This window comes from Ornithodoros turicata, chromosome 5, assembly GCF_037126465.1.
Source record: "Ornithodoros turicata isolate Travis chromosome 5, ASM3712646v1, whole genome shotgun sequence".
NCBI classification, from domain to species: domain Eukaryota; kingdom Metazoa; phylum Arthropoda; class Arachnida; order Ixodida; family Argasidae; genus Ornithodoros; species Ornithodoros turicata.
This window is the reverse complement of record NC_088205.1, coordinates 3,673,828-3,698,321: the sequence shown is the minus strand read 5'-3', so window position 1 is coordinate 3,698,321 and position 24,494 is coordinate 3,673,828. Positions and strand designations below refer to the sequence as shown.

Below are 24,494 nucleotides of genomic sequence, written 5' to 3'. Positions count from 1 at the left end.
TCGAACGTAGGATTTCGTAAGGTGTTAAGTTAAGCGGGTCTTATATATGTTACTATGTTACGCTATTATTACTATTAATATTACCTTTTCAATTCGGATGCAAATGGGGCCCGAATTGAAAAGATCACTGCGTCAGGTGTATTATTGTGCTTAATGACGTTTGCTGTGAGCTGCTTTTGTTTTGAGTTTTTGATCATAGTTTTTTTTGTTTTGTTTTTTTGTCTGATTATGTATTTAGTGTTTTCTATTGACGACCTCCAGGCTCAGCGTCACAAGCCTTTCGGCTTAGGCGGGCCTGTTTTGTATTGCTTTTGCTTTCTTCATGTGAGATAAATGTTATTACTGCATGTTATTATCTGCTGTCTACAGACTATCCATCTAGTCGTTAAGGTCAATGATTACTGCTTTGTTCTGTGAATGAATATCTTATTTAATGTTTAATTATTTACTTTGTTTCATATTGGTGTAGTGTTTTTTCACCGGTAGGTCCAATGTATACTTGCGCTCATTGACTGGCAGACTCGGCTCACAGGCTCTTGATGGCTTTGGCGGGTCAGTTTTACCTTTGTATTATATAATTCCATTGAATAAAATTATTAGTCATATTATTAGTATTTTATGTGCTTTTTGCGTACTTTGTGCTCGTGCTCTCGCTCTTATGTGACGAGATTCACTGCGGAACTTCAGAAATGCTTAGGGTGTCTATGCTGCCACTGTAATGACTACGACCTCTGGAATGTAATTTTGTGGGTTTCTACGGTACATAGGTATGTTGGTGAATTTAAATTGGATTGGTTTATGTCTCCTTCCATGGCCCAGTCCTTTATACCACTGTCATAGCGATCATGTGTTAATGCAGTGTCAATGGTCATTTAAAACCAGTGGTCATTAGACATGCGCGTTTGCGCTACCCAACGTTGGATCATGTCAGCCTTTCAATGAGCATTAGGCACAATAAAACGTCCTGGTTGTCAAAGAGTGGCACAAGGTACGCGACAAGATATCCCGGTTCGTGACCTGTCCACCACTCTCAATAGGTGAACTTCACCGCATAGCACGCTCTGTGCCAACCATTGACACGAATGATAGGGTTATCGCTTCGGATTCGAAGAGGGATATGGGGGCGCACGCCTTTTTGTGTCACTTTGAATACATGCTATTTGACACAAAAATGGGTACGCCTCCCTCTCTCCTCGAACCAGAAGCGATAACGCTATCATTCGTGGCAACTGTCGTCACAGGGCGTGCTATGCTGTGAAGTTATTTTTTTTTTTTAGAATGAAGGAGAAAAACAACTTTACGTGAGCCAGATCTCTTTCTCTCTCCCGTCTCTCTCTCTCTCTCTTTTAAGTAGATGTGTGAGACGTATCATATCAGTATCAGTAAACTGCGCTTGCTCGCCAGTAGTGGAATGGCCTCTCTTCGAAGCTAACAGTTCCTATACCAATACGTCTGTCCCCAAAGGATGACGAGACACGTGTTGTTCCTAATTGTTCATGTGTCGTTCATGTTACTTCATTTTCCTCATAGACGCGTGGTTGGTAACAATAAAATGATGATGGAAAAAAGGTATTCAATTTGCCATAGTTTCTACTGATGACTATATACAATTAATTGCTTACAGATTGTCTGAGAAGTTTCTATCTTAGTCGCTGTATAGTTCTCTGCATATTGTGTACGTAGATTGATTAATATGTCTGTATTATGTCATTATTATTGTGTTGGTAAATGTTATTATATCTCTTATTGATTTACTATCTGGTTCTCGGAATTCTTGAAAGCGCGTGCGACGCATGCTCTGTTGACAACATGGTCAAGAGGGTACTTGTTTACTGCAACCTGTCTCTGATGACAATATCACACGTAACTACTCAGTACTACGTGAATATGCGAACAAAGAAGCGTCATTTGCAGTCTTTTTGGGTAACCTCATAGTCATCTATCCTGCTGAGTTCAAGCAGGACGAAAACTAATTGATCGTATAATGATTTTGATCACTCCCTCTCATTCTAAACGGGACATAAAGCGGGCTTATGCGCAGCCCAAGGTAGAGTTAAACGTGATTAATTGTGGAGACATGTCCATTTCTCTCATCTGGAACGAACGGAACATGTAGAGTTGCACATTACATCGTTGCCAATTCCCTGATCACACTTAATAAAATGTGTGAGTTTGTGAAACGGCTTCCCATATCTCGTGTATACTCACTCAGCACGACTTTGTAATCGTTGCAAGAGGCTCTTGTAACATGCTACTGGAAGTATGCCGCTGCTATTGCCATGACAACGTAACAATAGTCGGGTCTTGGTGAACGGAGCAGAGGCTGTTACGCTGCCATGGTAAACTCCGCAGCGGAAGCAGGTAATACACAGTTACAACGATGCACAGGTCGAGATTCAAGCATGTTATCACTCAGGTGGAAGCATGTTCTGCTGTTCAACGAAAACAAACACAACGTTTTGCTGTTCATACTTTTTGTAAAGCGCTCAGCGTGATGTTGTGTATGAAGTCTCATCAACATGAGCATCGACAAACTACGTTTGTTTCTGCCTTGTGTGGTCCCTGATATATGGTGTACTCGTATGGCACGTGTATGGTAATCTAGAATGGTCCTTCTAGCCCGCCATAGCACGTGTACGGTATCTGTGTACTGAACCAGCACGATTTCGTAGCTGTTGCAGGAGGATCTTGTCTACCATGAAACTGGAAGAATGCCGCTGCTATTGCCATGACAACGTAACAATAGTCGGGTTGTGGTGAATAGAGCAGCAGAGGCTATTATGCTGCCATGGTAAACTACGCAGCGGAAGCAGATAATACACTGTTACGACAAAGCCCAGGTCGAGATTCAAGAATGTTATCACCGAGGTGAGAGCATGTTCTGCTGTACAACGAAAATAAGCACAACGTTCTGCTGTTTATACTCTTAGTAAAGCGCTCAGCGTGCTGTCGTGTATGAAGTCTCATCAGGATGAGCACCGACAGACTATACGGGACCAGCAAAAAGCTCCCGCGGGCGCATGCTGACGGTTGACTGCATCGAGTTGTCACCTTCGTCTTCCTGGCAGGGGGATATGTTTAATGCAAAGTAAGAAAAAAGGGGAAGGGAAAGGTTAGCCACGGTGCGGGCTTGCTATTCCCTAATGCTTTCGAGCAAACAAAAGAAAACAGCTGGGATACAGAAAATTATCAAAAAATACAGAAGAAACAGCTCCTTCACTAATCGTTGCGCATAGGACGCATCAGAGAATGTCCAGGAGTTTAGATTCCCGAAGGAATCGTGTCAGCGCAGACGTGACTTCAGCAGGCCATATTCCATGATTAAGCCGGTTACGCATGTTACTGCCTTCTGTCATCCCCTATGTGTTTTTCTTTTTCTTTTTAAATTCCGTGTTATTCATCCTAACCACTATGCCACGGGAGCTGGTATCCCCCTATGTGTGATGATTAGATTGTAACGGTGGCTGTCATGCTAATTTCAGCAGAATTTTCTTCCGGTGAAATAGTGGTGCAGTAGCGACTAGAGTCACTAAATAAGCTACGCTTCAGAGTAGCGACACTGTGCCGCCATGTTGTTTCGGATGACCCCCAGCCCCACCTCTATTTTGGCAGTAGAAATAGATGAAGGTGAAGTTCAGCAGTGGAAGAAGACGACACTTCGAAGAGCGCTAAATGGATGGCGCTGGAGGTCATCCGAAACAACATGGCGGCACAGTGTCGCTACTCTGAAGCGTAGCTTATTTAGTGACTCTAGTAGCGACGAGTTTGTGGCCCACTTTTGACCGTATTTTATTGGTTTGCTTTATTTGATTTGGTGTAAGAGTCGCTTACGTCGCTTAGGGTCGCACGGTCACCTTAGCACTTGTTTGAATAGCCCTTACCGTCGTAAATTTCCGCCAAGTGAACCATAGTCAGCCACAAATAAATGAGCAGCGTTACGAATTCACTGTCGGTCGATCGTCATGGATGCAATCACTACGATCTTGCTGATATATGGTGTCGTTTGATTATGAGTATTTTTATCGGGCGATTACTCGGGTAATTCATGGCGCTGAATGCGCATAAAATTGTCCCATCCGTCTCGTTATTAAGGTTGATAATGTGTCCTGGGTAAGATAGGAAAATGACGCTCAAATATCAAAAGGGAAAACGAACACGAATTCTGTGTGGGATCGACATTTAATCATAACCGTACACGTTCCGCGTGTCATCCTAGAAGCTGGTACCGAATTGAATTAAGCCGTGTCGGAAGAATGAAATTATGTCGGGAACCATGGACACGGTCTCGTGATGATTAACTTTGTAATATTAAGTTGAGACCAGAAGTACCTTTTTAGATTATTTATTCTTTCTTTTATCCTGCCATTCTAGGCTCGGTAACGTGTCAAATTAATCTTCTTGTTAATGCCTGCCTTTGTGTGGCCCTACTTTTCCGAATGAACGATTGATTCAACGGCTGTACTAAGCTAACGTTACTTCTTTAGCACGACGATTTTTTTTTTCTTTTATCATGCGGGCTTGCGATGCTAAGAGACTCTATATGCTTTAATTGACCCGCCGTTTCGTATAATAGTAAGTTCGTTACCACCAACAGCGACAGTGCTTAATACATTTTTAATGATGATGATGACAATTCAGTGAACACAGCAGGCAGGAGTCAAGCGAGCTGGTGGTATCTTGGACTGTGAATCTCTGCGTCAACTAGGTCGTATCCCAGTCCTCATTGTTGCTTTCCTCCGACTCGAGGAAGCGTTCTTCGTTTCAAATTTTAAACACCGTTATCACGCTAACAAGCTCTCTTGTATGCAGATCGTCCAAGGTATGGGACTGGAGCATCTGCAGTATACGGGTGAACCGAATGCTCAGAGGAATCGACGAAACGAACAGGAGGAATGTCCTCTTTACTTGACTGAAAGATGATTGTCTTTGTTAATTTTTGCAGGGCTTTCTTTAATATTCCATTTGGTTCCTCCGGATGGATGTTTAAAAGTCATAATCGCTCTTCCATTCACCGGTAACCCCTCATCTGTATCGTATTTGTGCCCCACCAATTGCATGTTGGTCACCTTTTCTTTCTTTCTCTTTTATATTTTTTGCCCAATAGCAAGCCGACATATCGTTTGCCTGACCTGTCCTTTTTTCTTCTTTTTTTCTAATAAATATACCCCCCTCCCTCCCCAGGAGGAGGCGTGAGCACGCGCTAAGAGGCAAGGGCCATTCCCTTCCATTTCCATAAGAAGTTGTTCCTCCTGCTTTTCAGATTTGTGTCCAGCAATCCTTAGCTCCTGCTCCATAACAATTTGTGGGAGCGTATGATTGGTTGCTTGTTTGGATTATGGACGCTGTCGTCATCTTGCGTTGAATGTACGCATGTGAAACGCAGCGGCCAAGCATTCTCCTTCATTTCTATTCAGTTTCATTCTAGGACCCTCTTAGGAAGTTAATCACGTAACGATAAAATCTGAGTTTCATTTCACGCAAACCGATATTTTTTCCCACTGTGTACGTGGCAATATCATCAAGCGAAATTTCGTCCCGAAACTATGATAATTTACCAGCTTCCCAAATTACTAAACAATACAGCGCAGTTTCACTTATTGGTACGATATTACGACATCTCTAAAATGTAATGCCACCAAAAGAAAAGAAAAAACGCCGTTTGTACAACAACAACAATAAATGATGACGATGAGATGGGGTGTTTCACCACGGTGGTACGGTACCCTACCCCATTGCACGTGGAATATTATATGAAGATGATGAAGGAAGGATGAAAATACGAGAAAGAACTAAAGGCGTCTGGAGAAATCCAGTGCCGTTTGTGCGTAATGAGCGTAACTATTGAAAGCTCACTACTCTCGTGACTGTTCTCGATCATTATTCGTGACTACTCGTCCCATAAGCAAACAATACAACTAAATATATAAAGCAGAAATAGTTCGAAGATTGCCGATTCCGTTTTCAAGACCCCCTCCAATAGCAGTCTGTCTTATTTTTATCTTGTTATTCCAAGCACAGCGGACGAAAACTTGGAGCATGGAGAGGTGTATTCGTAATTGACGACGATGATACGAAAATGGGGCACGATTTCTGTTTGTAGCAACGGCGTTTATTTATTTATTTTTTTTCACATATTCGTACCCATTTTATGTGTATTCCTAACGCGCCGCCGCAAACAAGTACTTTATGCGCAGTCTCTGTTTCTGTTTTTTTTTTTACTTCTGTCATTCAGTCGATTTACAGAACACGAAAGACGTTCTTTGATTTCTTATCGGGTATGATAACAGAAAGAGAAATCTAAGGGCGCCGAAAAAAAAAAATGATTGCGCCGTCGTCGTGATCAGATTGTTTGTTGACTGGGATGATTGTTTGTGTTTTAACGCTTCCTTTATATGTATCTATATTTGCCCGGTAGAAGAGTAGTGATGTCTGTCTGTCGCCTGCTATTGAGCGAGTTCTGGGAGTGCTCTGGATTTTGTATATATGTATAGACCCTTTGGGCTGATCTTGGTTTTTTCTTGGCGACGGCTGTCATCAGGGCTGCGGAGGATAAAGCTTCCTGTCAGGAAAAAGAAATGAAAACAATGGTTGATTGAAATGAAGGAAGGCGGAAGGCTGAGAAATTGGGACAGTCGGGGACCGGTAATGGATTTTCTGTCAGCGTTGCCTTTCCCGATTTTTTTTTGTTGGTATTTCTTATTTTAATTTGCATTATTTGAACATAAAAGGTAGATGTCTATGCTTAGTTCGTAGCTAATTTAGAATATTTCACGTACGAGTGACGCGCCTGCATAAATCACAGAAAAAAAATTAACGAAACATAATAGACGTTTGTGAATGAAGGAAACGAATATGAGACTGACTTCTAAAATGAGAAGAAATTGAATTATGTCATGTGCGAATTTTTTGCTCCAGTTGTTAAAAAAATAGGAATGTAAATGTCGTCCACGACCGTGCTTAGGGAACCTTCTAGCTTCCTGCGTGTGTAGGGAAGTCCTGTACACTTGACGAAAGACAAATGGTTTGTTTTAGTCCTACTGCGGTTCGAGATGCGCTGCCACGACCATTTGTGTTCCTGTCTGTACCAGAAGCTGTAATTGGTTCCCAATTTACTGAGTTTTTCCCCATCCGGAGAAAAGAAATCACCACTGCGCTTAACCTTTCGATCTGTACCACTCAAAAAACAGTGAGCACTTACCAAACAAAAATTTTAATTGCAGATTCAAACTTAACCGGAAAACGCCCGAAACGTAAATTACTACGCTTTCCTTTTTTGGCGGGCGTTGGCGCGCGTATAATAATAATACTGCTTCGACACATCGGCGGACAGAAGGCAGTTTACTTCAACACAGCCTTTGACAAACAATAGCGCACGAACGAAATCCTCGAAAGAATCAGGAATTCTTATTAGCCATTATGTCCAGTTATGGCACCGATTAATTCGATTTCCTTTTTGTAAGCGGGAATAGCAAGTCAGCTGCTGGAGCCAGGCTAACCTTTCCCCTCTTTCGTGTTTTTTGTTTTGTTTTGCAATAAACCTATATCCCCCCCCCCGGATTAATGGCATCGATCGTCCATCCCATCATCATCCATGTATGTATGTATGAGTGTGTGTGTGTGTGTGTAATCTCACAAATCGAACTGAGTACGCTCAGCCCCACTTGCCACGACGTCTCGACACTTTGAACTCGGTCTCATGTTCCTCCGATGTCCCGCTCTTCGTCCTAAACGAGCACCTGAACAAAGTCCGCATTCCTTCGTCTTCACTACACTCTAGGAAAAACCAGCTCCTGTGGCATAGTGGTTAGGGTGGCCGCTTTCCACGCCGAGAGTGGGAGGTGACACGGGTTCGAATCCTGTCGCCGGCTGTGCTGTCTGAGGTTTTCCCTGGGTTTTCCGAAGACTTTCCAGACGAATGTCGGCACAGTTCCCCTTGAAGTCGGCCCAGGACGCATACTAACCCCTCTGTTCCCCACTCCTTCCTGCTGTCCTCTCTCCATCTGTCCACGTCTGTACGCCGCTCATAGCCACAGTTGCTTCGCGGCGCTAACACGGAATTAAAAAAAAAACTCTAAGAAAAAAAAGAGTGATTTTACTCCTTGTGGGGACTAAATGCATTGCCACAAAAAAATAGTCCCTTTTCGGGAGTAAATGCACGGGAGTAAATGAATGTGGCAGAGTGGGGACTGCATTTCACGCTCTGTTCTAATAGTTCCAGGTACATAATTCGTGTGCATGCATGAAAATACTTGAAATGAAACTGTCACCCGTGGTGTATCCAGTTATATAAAACCTTGCGACATACGTAGGGCATAGTTTGCGAAGAATGAAGCGCTAATTGTTGCTTACTCTGTGTGGGTGGAAATTTTCTAAGTTTGCTGAGTTATACAGCCTTATGCCATCGAGTTGACCAAGAGCACATATTTACGTAGACTGTTGCATTCGGAAGATCATTTGCAAAGTTCAGTGTCGATTTGCAGCCCAGGGGTGTAAATGTGGGGGTTAGGTGACTAAAATAAGGAGTAATGCAATCTACGGGACGTAGAAGCTGCAATTGCTCCCTATTTTACTCCTTTTTTTTTTCTTAGAGTGTAGGAGCTCCGTCTACGTTCTTGCTCTGATAACATGAACCGTTGTGTACCTGCAACCCAAACCAGAGAGCAACCCGTGTCGTAACCATTTCTGAATAACCAGTAATTTAATGAGGACCTGGAGCATACGACAGTGGCCCCACATATCTAATTTCATTGACGTGCTTATGCGTCATGTACGATTTATACTCTATTCTATTCGCGATTTTTCATGGATGAAAGTTCACACGCATAACGCGCACAAACTTTTCCGCGAACGAGAAGTTACGCAACTACCATCCTTCGAGAACAAAGTCAAAAAAAAATTCTGACGTGATTCTTGTTCCGAGAAAGTTTCCCTTCAGAATATCATCTCAGTCGGGCAGCTTCCGGAGTGAAACTGTGTTCTTCTCTGTCTCTGCATACCATTAGCGTCCTGCGCAGACACGTTCGCACGTGTAACAATTTGCATGCAAAGTGGGACGCATTTGCGCTAACAATGAACTCGACATAAGCAAGAAGAAGCGCCACTCACCAAGGGGGGGAACGCAATCGCTATCCATCTCACGTTTCCTTTCAATGGCAACCGATAAATGATTTTTGCACCCAGCACGTCCTCCTTTTTATATCTTTCCTTTTGTATCTACATGTTGTCTTCTGCTTGGAAAGACAAAAGCCTATTGTATGGGTCGATGTGAGGGTCATTATAATTACGCATTCTGTTGCAGGGACTCCGAAAATTGAGGCAATTGGGAAGCGTTAACGAAGAAGTCGTATTAGGCTTTCATAAAAAAAAAACACTTTCGCAGCGATAACCGTGGCATGTGTTTTTAAGAGTGTTTCTCGATAAGAGAAACTTGGAAAGTACTTCACTCTGCCGAGGTGCAAAGCCTTATGGTGAACGGCGCTGGGGTATCTGGGACACCCTTTTTTTTTTTTTCTCTCTTTCTCTCCACGGCGAATAACGCGGTTTCCACTGGTCGATGCGGAGCGTATTCGAGAGTTTCGCATGTTTCCAGCGTTCAGATCAACTCGCCCCGTCAAGGAGGACATTTTCTTGCTCTGTCGAAAAACGTGGGATTCGGCCGGAACTCCTACAGAGCACACTGTCGTCACTTCCTCATATTGTAAGGCCCACACAGCCGGGTAACAGCGAGCGTTGTGATGACTAGCTGACTTTGTCGGATGCGTGCATGCAGTGACTACCGCCAAGCTCCAGGCTGAAGCGCGATTGGTTTTCGCTGGTGCACTTGGATTCGGTCCTTCGGTGCAGGTGCAGGACCAGCTCCTGTGGCTCAGTGGTTAGCGTGCTGGCCATGTCACGTCGAGACTGGGAGGTACCCGGGTTCGAATCCCGGTGCCGGCTGTGCTGTCTGGGGTTTTTCCTGGGTTTTCCTCAGATGCTTTCAGACATATGTCGGCACAGTTCCCTTAGAAGTCGGCCCAGGACACACATTCCCCCAGGGCGTCAGTCGTGACGTTGTCCACCTACGTGAGGCCGACAACGGCAAGCCCTTTCACCACCCACCACCACCACCACCACCGGTGCAGGATTTTATTGGTTTGTAAAGGATTCGGATGCCTGCTCAAGATCGACCAATAGAATTCGTTATTAACTTTTCATTGTTGCTATTGTTTTTATCGTCGTTCTGGCACGTTTAAAGGCATTAGCCGAACTCAAAGCTCTCTCTGTTTCTTTGTCTTTATAAATAAATAAATAAATATAAATATATATATGTATATACACACATATATTGGCTATTTCGCTATTGGTTCATTATTCCTTTTAGCTATTTCGTCCCGAAGAAGGCGGAGCTTCCGCCGTAACGTAGACATCGCCCCTCTCTTTTATAACTTTTAAGTATTAATAAACCCTTTTTTGTTACTTCACCTACTTTCGTCTTCTATCTCCCATTTGTCTCAACGTTCACTATATATATATATATAGGTATCCAATAAGGATCAGAAGTGGAGACAGTGCTTCTACAGGACAAGGAATAAAATGGGAACTTTATTAAAAACTAAGACGGGGTATTCGACGTTTCGACAGCAGCGCTGTCTTCAACAGACTCTTCCTGTTGAAGACAGCGCTGCTGTCGAAACGTCGAATACCCCCTCTTAGTTTTTAATCAAGTTCCCCTTTTATTCCTTGTCCTGTAGAAGCACTGTCTCCACTTGTGATCCTTATTGAATATGTTTATTTTTCGTGGTCAACCGCATTCGTTTATTTCAACTCCTATATTACGTGACAGGTGGGATAGAAAACAGGTCGCCGCAAACATGGGCTTACAGTATGACCGAGCATCGCGATTAATATTATTACGTATTTTGTAAGTTGCAAGCGTTGCTCTCACCCTATTGTTCTCTTTTGTCCTAAGTTTCTTCTGCGTTTCCATGGGCGTACTGACATGCTCTCAATATTCGGCTCTTATTATTGCTCTCAATATATTCTAATAATTATTAAATTATTCCTTTAATTTTGCACATGTAACGGCTGTAGTGTAGGGTCTGGCGTCGTCATGGAGGAGAATCGCTTTACGTGTTGATTGGTCACGCGTTTTGCTGCGATAAACAAGTTTACCCTCACTGAAAGGTTCACAGTAATATGCAGCGTTGATGGTGCAACGATCGTGCAAGAAATCAATGTGCAGAGTGCCGCACTGGTCCCCCCCCCCACCACCACCACCACCACAAAAAAAAAAAAAAAAAAAAGAGTTGCAAGCACCTTGCCAGGTGACAGCCGAGTCTTGACTTTGACAGGGGCTTTCGTTTACAACCTCGCCACGGCCTTCCACAAGTTCCTTACGCCAGGCAAACAGACGCGGCCTTGACAGTGTTTGATTTCCGAACTATGTGCCGTGAATCTGTGCAGAATTTCGGTCGGTTTTACGCCCTCACGAGCAAGAAACTTTATAATACGTTGCGGAATCGACGGGTCTACCTCTTTCTAGGACATCGTATGACGGACTACTGAGGAAATGTAACGAGACCGGTCGCCTTCTCACTTAACTACTGACCCATCTAATTAGCACGTGCACAAGCGGCAGCGCGCGCCAATTGATAGAACGCGCTCCACAACAAAAGTCTAGTCTATATGTGATCCACCCTCGTAGCTAACCGTGTCGTCAACGCTACAGACAAAAAGCCGTCGAACGTCCCCTTTCCTTTTCCGTTCCTCTTTACGAAAGGAATAGCAAGTCGGCCTTTGCCTGACTAACCTTTCCTTGTTTTTTTTTTTTCTCAATAAACATATTCCCCCCCCCCGTCGAACGTCGTTATTTATATATTTATATTTATATATATATGTATTGATATACAGGGTGTGTGCAGAAAAACATGACCCGCATTTTTACATGTAAATCGTTGTCTACTTAGCCGAGGAACTTCCGGTGGCGCACGACGGCGTATTTATGCGTGCGAAAGCTACAAAAAAATCCTGGAAGCCATACTCAATGTAAAAAAATAAACAGAGCGCGAAAACATGGGCTTCCATGCATTAGAATAGGGCGGTCATGACACTGCATGGTAGTGTATTTCGGTCTCATGAGAGTTATGTGCAGGCACCGCTAGGGGCACTGCCGATGAGCATCCATGTGGGACATCGTTTCGATTTATGCACCGATAGCTCCCCTAGCGGTACTTGAACACAACTCTCCTACGTGTACCATGTTGCCCTTTCACATACACCCTGATTCTGATGCACGGAAGCCGACGTTTTCGTTGTTCCGTTTATTTTTTAAGCTGGGTATGGCTGCCACAATTTTTCTACAGATTTCGCACTCATAAATGCGCCATCGTGCGCCACCGGAAGTTCGTTAGTTAGGTAGGCAACAAACTATGTGCCTAAATGCGGGTCATGTTTTTCTGCACACACCCTGTATATTTACAAAATATTTATTTCAACAATCCCTTCGATCCCCGTTCCTCCCCTCCACAACTGTTTGGTATTGGGTAGCTCTCGTGTCTGTCCCGATACACGTTCATTTGACTATTCTGGTTCCAGATGCCGTACTGGCGATCGCCTCGGAACGTTGTTATCGTTGAGGCAAGCGAGAAAGTCGCATGACCTCTTCAGAAATCCTTGGAGTTGGACGGACTAAAAATAATACGGAGAGGTTTCAGAAATCCTTATTACCAGACTGCACAACAACTTCTCAAACGCGCGCTGCTGCTCTAAGAAGGCACGAGCAATGAAGACGCCGTATGGCAAGCAGCTCGATAAATGCAAGTCGAGACGCGGAGGGAGAAAGGCATCTCTGGCGTCGGCGTATTGGCGAATTGGTACGTGGCGATCATTTCACGAAGTTGCTCGTTCGATTATGACAGTTTATCACTGGTTCGATCTTCATGAGTGTGAAAGCCACGCATAATACCGCTACCTTATCGCAGCGTAGTCCCATGGCTATATGTGGTTGAGCGCCTGAAATAGCGTGCAATTGATCTTAATGGACAGTTTGCTTTCCGCGTAAAACAGAAAAAGGACAAAGAAAAAAAAAAAAACGCTGACACTTCACGAGTGGCTTGCAAGAGACTTGTAGTTTCACTCAGTTTGGCACTTTGCGAAGGGAGTGGTGGAAGTTGCCGGACATAATACAGTAAAAGTGTAACTACGTCACAGTGTAGGCGCCCCATTCCGATGCGTTGTGACACATTCGGCCAGGTTACGCCGAATAAATCGAAGAGCCGGTTGTTTAGAGTACAGCAAATACAGCAAATGGGGTAATGGACGCGAACAGAGTCAACAACGCAAAACTTGTTGTGTTGTGCTGTTGTGTGGCCCAATGAACTGGTTGTTTCACTTCGCCTTTGCACAGCCATGGCTAGCTCGCAGAAGAACAATGCAGATATTTTCAAGCTACAACAGCCGAATGCTTTAGTTCACTCGCATCCAATATCGAAACGACCCGTTTTTTATTGATCTTCATTCCACATCTTCAATGCTACCTTTTTACGCCGGGTTTAGCGTGCAAACCCTCTTTGGAGTAGCAAGTTTTCAGCACGTTGGAGCGGAAGTAATGCTTATCCCCCTCGAGATGGTCAAAGCCGTCTCGCAAGCAAATTATAGGACACATTATTGCTCTTTCGCGCGCACTTTACGATGAAACCGCGTCCACACCGGTAACGCCGTTTGGCACGACCGCCATCTCCACATAGGAATGAAGCATTTCCTCGTTAAAAGGGCCGCACTGACGCATGAGATGGCGGTCATTTTTCACCGCCATTCTGACGCTTTACCCATTGCTTCTTTAAAGTGCTGTTTTCAGCGATTTTCCTCCCCTATTACCGCAAACTTCCGGTTGTTTTCCAAACGATAAAGCGACACTCGCAGCCCGGAAAGCTGCACCCGCATGCGCATATTTATATCGGAGATGTCGCCAGCGACGTATGCATGTGGATCGCTTTGAAACTGTCACGAATGAAAGAACTCCGCGTGCGACATGGAGCGACAATTCTGTTCAATAAGGTAGCTACGCTATATTTTTCGTATCTGCCTTCTGAAGCGACCGACCGTGCGCTATTTTGGTAATTCGACTGGGAACGTCCCTGCGCAGTTGTTTTTTGACGTTTTTGTTATTTTCACGTTTTAGTTTCTCTTTTATTTGTGAGAAGTTTTACATAGCGACCCGTGCGTATATCATACGAACACGCAGGGAATCCGGCTCGGGAATTACGATGGCGGTTGTCTTGTTTTTTTCTAGGATGAACTGAGCGACAAATTCTTGTAGTCGGCATTTTGCAATGCCTGGAGACGCAAGTGTTTCAAACGGTTTGGTGTGACAGCCTTTGTGTCGGAAACATACGTAACGTCGTTTAGCAGAAAATACTGGTTGATAAATTCCTAATTACGGTAGCACGCTATAATCTTAATTTGTGTGCCTCGTGTAATGTGTTCGACGCTGCTGGCCTAATTGCCCGCATGAAATATTTCGTTCTATGTGTTCACGAGAGAACAAATCAGCTTAACTAGCAATTTGTTTTGCAAAGAGGCATCGAAGCAGCCAGGTTATTTTCTTACAAAAGCTTCTTTGAAACTTACGTGAAACTTCCCACTTACGTATACAACAATGCTTTTCTCCTATGCTTTTCTACACACACTTTAGAAGACCCTGACTGGAAGAGTGATTTTTATGCCTTTCTACAGTAACATTATCTGGCCGGAGGGCTTCGTGTCATGCCAAGGAAAATTATTTAATATCATTACTCACCCATTATCGTATCACCTCATCGCTTCGTATCTCATTTTAACCCGCGTGTCACTACATGTATTTGTTGTTGCTTTCCTATGCACGCTGCAATATAGTGTTGCGTGTTGACAACGCAGTATTGCCTACGAATAGAGTAGATGGTGGTTCGTTCCAGAGTAGGGGTAGTCAGCCGTGCCTTCATTAGAGCCTCGAAGATGTAACAAGGATGAAACTACACCGCCGGGGGTGTACTGTTTCCCGTTTCGTGAGTGCATTGTGCACGCCTGGGGATAGCAGCCGCTATCCTGTAGCGCTTAGAATCCGTGGGAGCGGGACCACATCTCGTTTACGCACGAACGTTTCGAGGAAGCAGTCGGTGTACTGCTTGCACGGAAACTTCCATCGGATCCTTGGGAACCGCTGATGATTCTGCGCGAAATATTGCGGACACGACATATGACTCAACTCATCTATGTCACGATAAAACTGGTTAAAAGCGCTAAAAGGACAAGAGTGAGACAAACAAAAGTGTTTGTCCTTGTCCTCTTAGTGCTTTCAACCCGTTTTATCATGCTCAACCAACACGCCCAAAAATTCGCTCCCTTGAACCTCATTTATGACAACCGTTACGGTGGGATATTAAAGTGCAAAGTTGGGGTAGTTGGTATGACATAGCTATTGAAAGCTAGTGAAAGCTACTGAAAGTGTTTACGCTGTGTCGTCCCATCCCATCGTCCGTCATCGCCCCTTGGCAGCTTTCACTAGCTACGGTCAGATAACCGTCTACGCGGTTAGATGTACACTGCTACAAAGAACGAAGTTAAAAAGGCACTAGAGTACAAAAATGTCCCCCCGCGGAAAGAAACATGCCGTTACCTTGACAATAAAACAAAAGGTACGGGATTCATCCTTTGCATTGTCGTAGCAGTCTCCCATTGGTCTCCTCGAACGACTTGTCCAATCATAGCGGGCCACGGTATCGTCGTGTGTGGTTTTCGTTCACTTTTTAACGCAGTTTATTGTTACTTTTGCATGCGTCATTGCAACTACACATGTCTTCACTGCTGAATCTTCCCACGCAACGTTATTCTAGAAATAGGAAGTGAAGTCGGACAAACTGCGTCCTGGGAGGTCTCCTGTAAAGCGTGCTTTCACTGCACTGGAAGAGTGCACGTAGGAGAAACAATCAATCAGCATGTCAGGCGTATCGAATTGCTGTTCAGTTGTACTCTGCATATTGTTACACGACTTTTCAGAGAACTGGAACATCGTTTCGCGCTGAGCAGCTTACTGGTGCAATCAGAGCTTCGCTGTTCGGGGTCAGACCGTATTATGCATTCAAATTATGTGCATCTCAACGTGACAATGCAGGTTGGTTTTGTCGTTCGCGAATGAAATTTGCATCCGTAGGTTTGGTCGGCATGACCAGAAACGTTTCAAGGTTATGACGTGGAGACGGAAGTAGGCTAGACGCCGTCGTGAAAACGTGTCTCCAACGTTCCATAGAAAGCTTTATTTTCTGGGATGGGATATATTTTGCTGCCGTTCTGCCGAACTATAACGCTAGCCCTTAAGTCCTCGCGCTGAGTTCTTCACCGGAAGTAACTGGATTACCTGGTTTTGTGAAAAATATAAATACGAGAAAATCTACCTAATGATAATTCACATCGCTTGCGGAGCCTCAAGCACATTACCATCAGTTCGCCCACCTGGTGCTCTCTCAAATCACTCAACTAGAGTTTCATGGACGCTTCAACTTTGTATTAAAAAAAAAAAAAACAGCTTCCTTCGCGCTTAAAACCATCGAGCTCATGACGTTCATTCTACAACGTGGTATAACGTTGAGCAGGAAAGAAGATGAACGACTTTCCCAAATTACGTGTTACGAAGAACGGGCAGAAAAGTAATATTTTCCTTGGTCATCCTGGAAGCAGCATTGACAGGGATGGATTATCAAGCTGCTCAACGCAAGGATCTCATAGGGAAGTGATACGAAAGATTAAGGCTCTTCACCGTCACTTTAGTTAGCGCGTGTCTACATAAGTAGTTATGAACTCGAATCGCACAGAATTACTGCATATATGATACTGCGTTGCATTGTATGATTGTACAGGGTGTTTATATTTATCCCTTCCAAAATTTTTATAAAGAGACTATGAGAGCAGCACAGATGTCGTTTTTTATAATTGAGTTATACCGCAGGGCGGACATCCTCTGGAAGAGAGTACGTAACTACAAGATGACTAATTACCTACAATTAATTAATTACCTATTTAGCTAGAGAATTTTGGGCAAAAGCCAGATAGCAGAACGGAAGACAGTCCTCGTTGAAAACCATTCCATCTTTTAAAATCTGAGTCATCTCTCAAATCATCTCTCTGAATGGGAAGGAATGGGATTATCACAAACCTCCATGCTTCGGAATAGCATTGGAATGGTGACCCCATTCCACAACCCTGATATGCGCGCTTGCTGGAGGCTCATAAACTAGAAGCGGCAGTATCTTCAGCGCAGTGTTTAGGAAAGTAATAGCATACATGCGTACCTTTCGAAATAGAATTATCGATCTAGCGTAAATAAGACTGTGAGTACATTTGTGACGCAACGGTTGCAACGGAAACCATTTGAGTTGTTCTCGAAAATTATGATTCTGTCGTCCCGCTATCACTTTGCAACTTAACATAAAAGGTGTCGATTAAAACCAACATGATACTGATTTTTCCCTCACATTCGACGTAGTCTCTGTTAGCGTGCTCATGTCGCCGTCCTCTACGATTTGGGAAAACAAGCAACGCCAGCTTTCGTATGCTCGAGAATTAAAATATTGGTTACGTTTTAGGACTTCCCAAATATACAGCGCATATATTTATAGTAAACGTTAAGTCGGTCGTTACGCATCTTTCGGTGGTCAGATGCCGCGAGCAGACGACGCTTTTTACTATGAGCGGCGTCTTGGTACGCCAAAAGGGAGTCTGTACGTTAGAGAGAAAATCACTAGAATATAATCAAATTTGTGTCGACAACCATTCCTATGTGCAATACCTATAAAACAAGAGTTGAATGCCAAAGCTCTATGCAGACTTTCCCAAGCTATTCGTAGCGCTCTCCGCGTCATCCACTGGCGACGACCTGAACGCGATGCGCGAAGGCCATTTTGATGTATTATACCGGAGTCCTTGTCTCTTAAACATTTATTTAGAATCTCGTGTTCAATAAATTTTATGCGAATGCAGCTATCATTTTTGGTATAGCCAAGCGTAGCTCACTTCGCACATAGCAGACGACGCAATAACGACGCGCCTCTCTGAGCTGTCGTCTGCATCGTCGTCTGCGCTGTTTCTGTGAAGTTAGGTTCAACGTTTCTTGGAGACGTGAATAACCTTGTGGTGCGCTTATCAAAACTATCGATTATTGCTTACCTTCATCTCACGTGTCCTTGCAGTACGAAATACTTCGAAACGAAGTTCGTGGTGCGCATGTGGAAGTCATCTTGCGGAAGTTCCCCGTTCCTATTAGTTTCTTGCACTTCAGCTCACTTCTAGGGGATGTAGCTACGCATATGCACGTACAGTTCGGTGACTGGAAGGGGTGATGTCTTTCTATTTTTACCTTTCCATGTTTTCAGTTTTCTTTCTCCCCTTCTTTCATTTCATTTCTTTTGTGGGAGTAGACAATATCTTTCTTTTTTTTCTATAATCAATCATCAATCAATCATCCTGCGACGGACACGCGCTATCAACAACAGTAGCTCCAGTTCTGTAGGCAGCGTCCTGGAGTTTTAGCCCCGTGAAGCTCCCCAGTACATCCCGGACCTGCCATCATCGCCGATCAGGATTCATGTATCTCCTCTACATTTGGTGACCGGGACAATGAACACCTCAGTCTGCTGAAAAATTCGGCCCTTCTACCATCGCTATTCTAAATTTCGTACCACCTTCAGTAACATGTTGCCGAAGATGGAACTCTGTAGAAGCCATCCAGCTCAACGACGCCCAACGCGAACGCCACCTGCAGGGTTAGTCTAGTGAACGTTACACATGTGTTGGTCTATTTTATGCCCCCTCTCCCTCCTTCGCTACGTGTACACATAAAGTCAGAATTCGTCTGCTACCGCGATTTTCCGTTCTGCGAGTTCAAAAAACTCGCAAATGATTGCAGCTAACTTCACAAATTTGCACCTCTGCACTCTAAAAAAAAAAAGGGGGGGGGGGTGAAAAGAAGGTAACCTCTTTAGTTACCACCTAGGTCAACATAGCGTCTGATAAAAGGGTGTAAAAGGGTGGTAAAAGCAATTATCATATCTCCAAATTGCTACAAAAAGGCGTGTACGTAGGTAGCAGGTACAACTTTGCACCCTTTTAGGCACAACATATGCCACTACTATTACCTCCTCAAAGGAGTAACTGCTCCACCTTTTTTTTTTTTATAAGAGTGCGAACTGAAAGAACTGAAAGTGCAAAACGCTTTCCAGAAAATCAGTCTTGATAAAAAATATGGGACCGTTTTGCGCTTTATTATTTTTTCCCATTTAGTACTCGGGGACCTTCACTACTCGCAGACGACAGTGGCCGACGGTGGCTTGTCTCTATGGCTACGACCGCTGAAAGCATGTTCGCTATTGGCTACGGCCGTTGAAAACGCGATCCTGATTGGCTAACTCTAAGTTGTTACGTCACGTCGACGCGTGAGCGGGTTTTCTCTATCTATCCAGGTAGTGTCGCCTACGCCCGCGTAACGTCCCGGCAGTCATCAAATGCGACAGCCGTTCGAGCTCGTCGCTCGCGTACCAGTACGCGACAACAGTGCCGCTTGCAGGAAAGGCGTTCGACAATCGGAAGGTACGTAAACAAGGCGTACGTGTGTAACTCCCTTACTTCCAGTTACCCACAGTCATACCTGGGTAGTAATGTCATTACTGTATGAATTACATTACAGTAATGAATTACATTTTCTGGTAATTTGTAATGTAATTCATTACTTTTGACATTATGTAATTTAATTACATTTGGGCAGTCATTTCAATGACAATGCTCATTACTTTTTACAAAAGAATCGAGTCTGTGTTCTGTTTTCGAACTTGGCAGAAAGAGAGTTGGCAATTGGCGAGTTGAAAGAATTGCAACGCCCACAATTAATTTCCACATCCTCAACATATTTACGATTAAGCTCGCAGTAATGACTTTGTAATGCCATTACTTTTTCGTAGTAATTGTAATGTAATTTCATTACATTTCAATCGCAGTAATGAGTAATGTAATTTAATGAAATTCTAGCTGGAGTAATGAGTAATGTAATTTAATTACATTTTAGGAGTAATTTACCCAGGTATGCCCGCAGTAAGCCCTATGAATACAGGTATCTTGGTGTCCCATGCACTTACAAACGATTTGAATTGAGTTACCCGCGTAAAAGCAAAACGAAAACTGCGAAAAACTGCGAAAGCGAACCGAATTGTTGGGCTGCCTAAAACGCGAACTGCGATTTCCCCCTCCTCACCTTCGTCAGCTGGCATTCGAAACTTTTCTCAGGCCAAAAGCATTTGGAGCCTTCACCAGCAATATGTAATCACATCCCTCGAATCCATTCAGGACAGGTCGACGCGTTTCATCTCGTCACCTTTTTCGCGCTACGTTAGCGTGTCTAGCTTAAAGACACCAGCTTCAACATTCCCTCCTGTGTAATACAGGGTGTGTGCAGAAAAACATGACCCGCATTTTTACATGTAACTCGTTGTCTACTTAGCCGAGGAACTTCCGGTGGCGCACGACGGCGTATTTATGCGTGCGAAAGCTACAAAAAAATCCTGGAAGCCATACTCAGTGTAAAAAAATAAACAGAGCGCGAAAACATGGGCTTCCAAGCATTAGAATAGGGCGGTCATGACAGTGCATGGTAGTGCATTTCGGTCTCAGGAGAGTTATGTGCAGGCACCGCTAGGGGTACTGCCGATGAGCATCCATGTGGGACATCGTTTCGATTTATGCACCCATAGCTCCCCTAGCGGTACTTGAACACAACTCTCCTACGTCCACAGTGTTGCCCTTTCACATACACCCTGTTGTCCACCATGTTGCCCTGTTCTGATGCACGGAAGCCGACGTTTTCGTTGTTCCGTTTATTTTTTAAGCTGAGTATGGCTTCCACAATTTTTCTGCAGATTTCGCACGCATAAATGCGCCATCGTGCGCCACCGGAAGTTCGTTAGTTAGGTAGGCAACAAGCTATGTGCCTAAATGCGGGTCATGTTTTTCTGCACACACCCTGTACATATAGGATCTTATTAACCGACTTCGTTATATTCGGCCCAAAAGGGTCAAAATGATTATTTACAACGCTCTTCTCTTTTCAGCTCTACGTTATTAATTCCAAGTCAGGGTTACCACGTGTCAAGGTAGCATATAGATAGGTTACTAGCCACACAGAGGCGGGCTCTTCCTGTTGTGTCAAACGACTCATACAATATCCATACTCAGGCTTTGTTAATATCCTGAGAGTTACAAGCTTCTATACATATTTTTACTCAGAGCATATTTGCTAGGAGTAACAAAGAATAAAAAAAGTTATTACCTTAGGCAATCGTTGCTTTAGTCATGCTTGCCATTTATAAATTCACAGTTCCCGATGTATTTCTGTCTGTTTTTGCCGAAAGGAGGGTTATTGCTCCATGTGATGGATATATGCAAAAGCCCCGTTGTATGAAACCCGCAGAGGGTCGAGATGAGCGATATATCCTGTATAGAGGAGACAAAGACAGGATTGCATGCAAGCACGCACATACGACGTGCGTGAGCTAGTCGAATGTGCGGCGCATCGCTTTCAGGCCGTTATCAGTGTTTGTCTTCAGTTTGTCAATGATGTAGTACCTGCCGGTATTGACACTGCAGCGGTACAGTTACGACAGGCAATCCGCCGAGTGAATGAATCACGCGGTGAATTTCATGAACATATACGGGTGATCTATCGCCGAGCCTTTTACGACGAGATCAATTCTAAAGCGATCGCGGCCGTCGGGTGTGAGAAACTAAAAGATACGTCCGGCTGTGACAGTATACAGGCATAGCAAACATTATTCCTCCTATGCACCAAATATGTGCAATGATGTGCAGTAAATGAACGATTCGGCGAACCCCTTGGGTGTTCGTCGTCCCTATTTCTCTGTTTAAAGTAAGTTTTTAAAGTAATTTTGAAAATCAAAGTTGAAGTTTTACAACTAGAACGTTCTGGAGTTTATTATTATGATTATTTGTTTTTCAGTTAAATACCTTCTCGGGTACCCCTTACTAGAAAAGAGATACGGAAAAAATTACGGCCGACGGCAGAATGTTCGAACAGCATGCTCGAACATTTTCCAAAGAAGAAAGCAGGAGACCCTATAAATAATGCAGCGCCTCCTATGCTTCTCGCACATATAATTTGTCAAACGGCAGGTGCAACATGTATGTTTGCTTCCTGGATAAAGCTACAGCTATATGATGCAGCTTAGATATATGAATACATGTGATGGCAATCGTTTTCAATGTGTGTCTTTAATCATTCCATAATTTTTTTTTAAATACGCGGATGTACCTTGCTCTGGGAAGCTTGGTGTCCGCCGTGATTATGTTTGGCTATATTTCGTATTATATTATTTGGCTATATTTTGGCTATATATTATGTTTCTAAACGGTGCCCTGGGAACTTATTCCTTTTTAACATTCCTTTTTTTTCTGTTTTTTTTTTTTTTCAGCTACGCAGGCGCTTCATGGGGCGCAACACGCATTGTATTCTCTGCACGGAATGCAAAAAAGTGATACTAACGGTCACAACAAAGGGCGATAAGAATAAAGACACAATGATTCACATCCCCAACCAAGTGAAATTGACATTACAAGCGTGTAGTTTAATACCGCAGAAACATTCATGGCTGTGTACTCCTCCGGGGTACTGCTGATGCAGACATACGTTCTTGAAAGCTTCTTAGAGACTAAAGTTGCTGAACCGCATTTTTGTCGACTCGAGCATATATATTGTGTTTGTCCAGAAGATTATTATTATTATTATTAGTAGTAGTAGTAGTCGTATTAGTCTTATTAGTATTCCGTGTTAAAGCCGCGAAGCAACAGTGGCTGCGTCCACAAGATGTTCCCGGAATATTCACATTGAATTTGTGGAATGATATTTAAAAGTCAGCGTCTTCGAGGAAAACGAAGTCAATGAAGAGAGAAACACACAAGGATATATTCTATTAGGATAATATTAACATTATGATATTACTATTAAGAATACTGTTCTCGCTTTAATGCCATCTTCAAGAAATATTTATCCATTCAGGATGTATCGATTCTTTTTTTTCCTGTTGCAGAGCTCACCTATTAAGCGAGGGCTGTACATTTCTTGCATGGAAGCTATCGCTATAAACACATAGGCACTATTTCGAGCTGTGCACACCAAAAAAAAAGAAAAAGACCTGACTGAAGACTATGCACGGAAGTGACCTCTTATGCTCTTATGTGCATACAGTTTTACTCGCATGACAGGCAACATTAATAGGGATCATGGGCAGCAGTCCAAGGTGAATTTTAGCAAAATCACGAATATTCTCACTTAACGGCTATCACTAGAAGCCTTTATGAACGGAATGTGTAAATTTGCTTCAAGTTGGGTTAAAATTTCCAGGGCGGTTGCGCAGGCGCTATGGTTATCGCTGCCGCCTGATTATGAACGGAAATATTGTCGCATGTTTCGAAACACATTCCTAGAGCTCCAGAAGGTGCGATTCACCTTACTAATACATCGAAATATTTCTTACAGCGAATGTCTTAGGATCTCACGCGTTCATGAAGCAAATAGTCTCGATCCCATTATGGGTCCCGCTTATAGAATTCTGCTCGGTTTACCTTTCTATCAACTCGGGCATTTCTTCTTTGGCAGGGCGCAATTCTTGTTTACTTTCCCCTCAGTCTCGACTGTTGCTGAGCCTCCCATCATTTAGAAGGTCTCTCTCCTGAAGAGGCGTATCAATCTCCCCTTTCTTCCTCTTCTTGCCCACTTTCCCCCCTTCCTTTCCGTCTCTTCGGGGCATCAGATTAGTCACAGCGGTATTCGGTCTAGAAAAGGGCGCCATAAATCTTTTCGATCGCTAAGTCAGGACTTTCGCACCATGTGGGACCCTCGTGCAGGCAGTGCCACATTCTTAGGACTAACAGTGCAACCCGTACTTCGTCGAAGGAGAAGGGGACATTGGGGGAAGGATACGGCAGGATGTGCAGGAAGAGATAATTAAGAACGGGATTGCTATGCAAGGAATTGAAACTGAACACGGCTGGTCAGCTGGGACATCGACAGACATTTGACGAAGACGGTCTGCTTATCAGTGTTCTGATGAAGTTGTTTCTTTTTTTTTAATTTTGTTTTTTTTTTAATTATGTTTAGCGCCGCGAAGCAACCGTGGCAATGAGTGGCGTACAGATGTGGACAGATGCAGAGAGGACAGCAGGAACGAGTGGGGGACCAGGGGGGGCTAATATGCGTCCTGGGCCGACTTCAGGTAGAACTGTGTCGACATTCGTCTGGAGAGTCTTCGGAAAACACAGGGAAAACCTCAGACAGGACAGGCGGTGGTAGGATATGAACCCACCAGCGAGCATGACGCCTTAACCCGCTTGGACACGCCGCTGGTCTGAAGTTAATTCGATACCACCTTTCAGAATTGTGCGTACCTCATTATTTATGTAGACGTCTCAGGCATTCATCAGCTATG

The 24,494-nt window shown here is 43.8% G+C and overlaps 1 protein-coding gene and 1 long non-coding RNA gene across 2 annotated transcripts in view; one reads left to right on the top strand and one right to left on the bottom strand.

Moving 5' to 3' along the window:
- Nucleotides 1–24,494, top strand: part of LOC135393810 (uncharacterized) — a 129,027-nt gene that overhangs the window by 35,574 nt on the left and 68,959 nt on the right. The gene's annotated exons all lie outside the window — the stretch shown is intronic.
- The window catches only part of LOC135393806 (cell adhesion molecule Dscam1-like), a 293,651-nt gene that overhangs the window by 234,369 nt on the left and 34,788 nt on the right, over nucleotides 1–24,494 (bottom strand). The gene's annotated exons all lie outside the window — the stretch shown is intronic.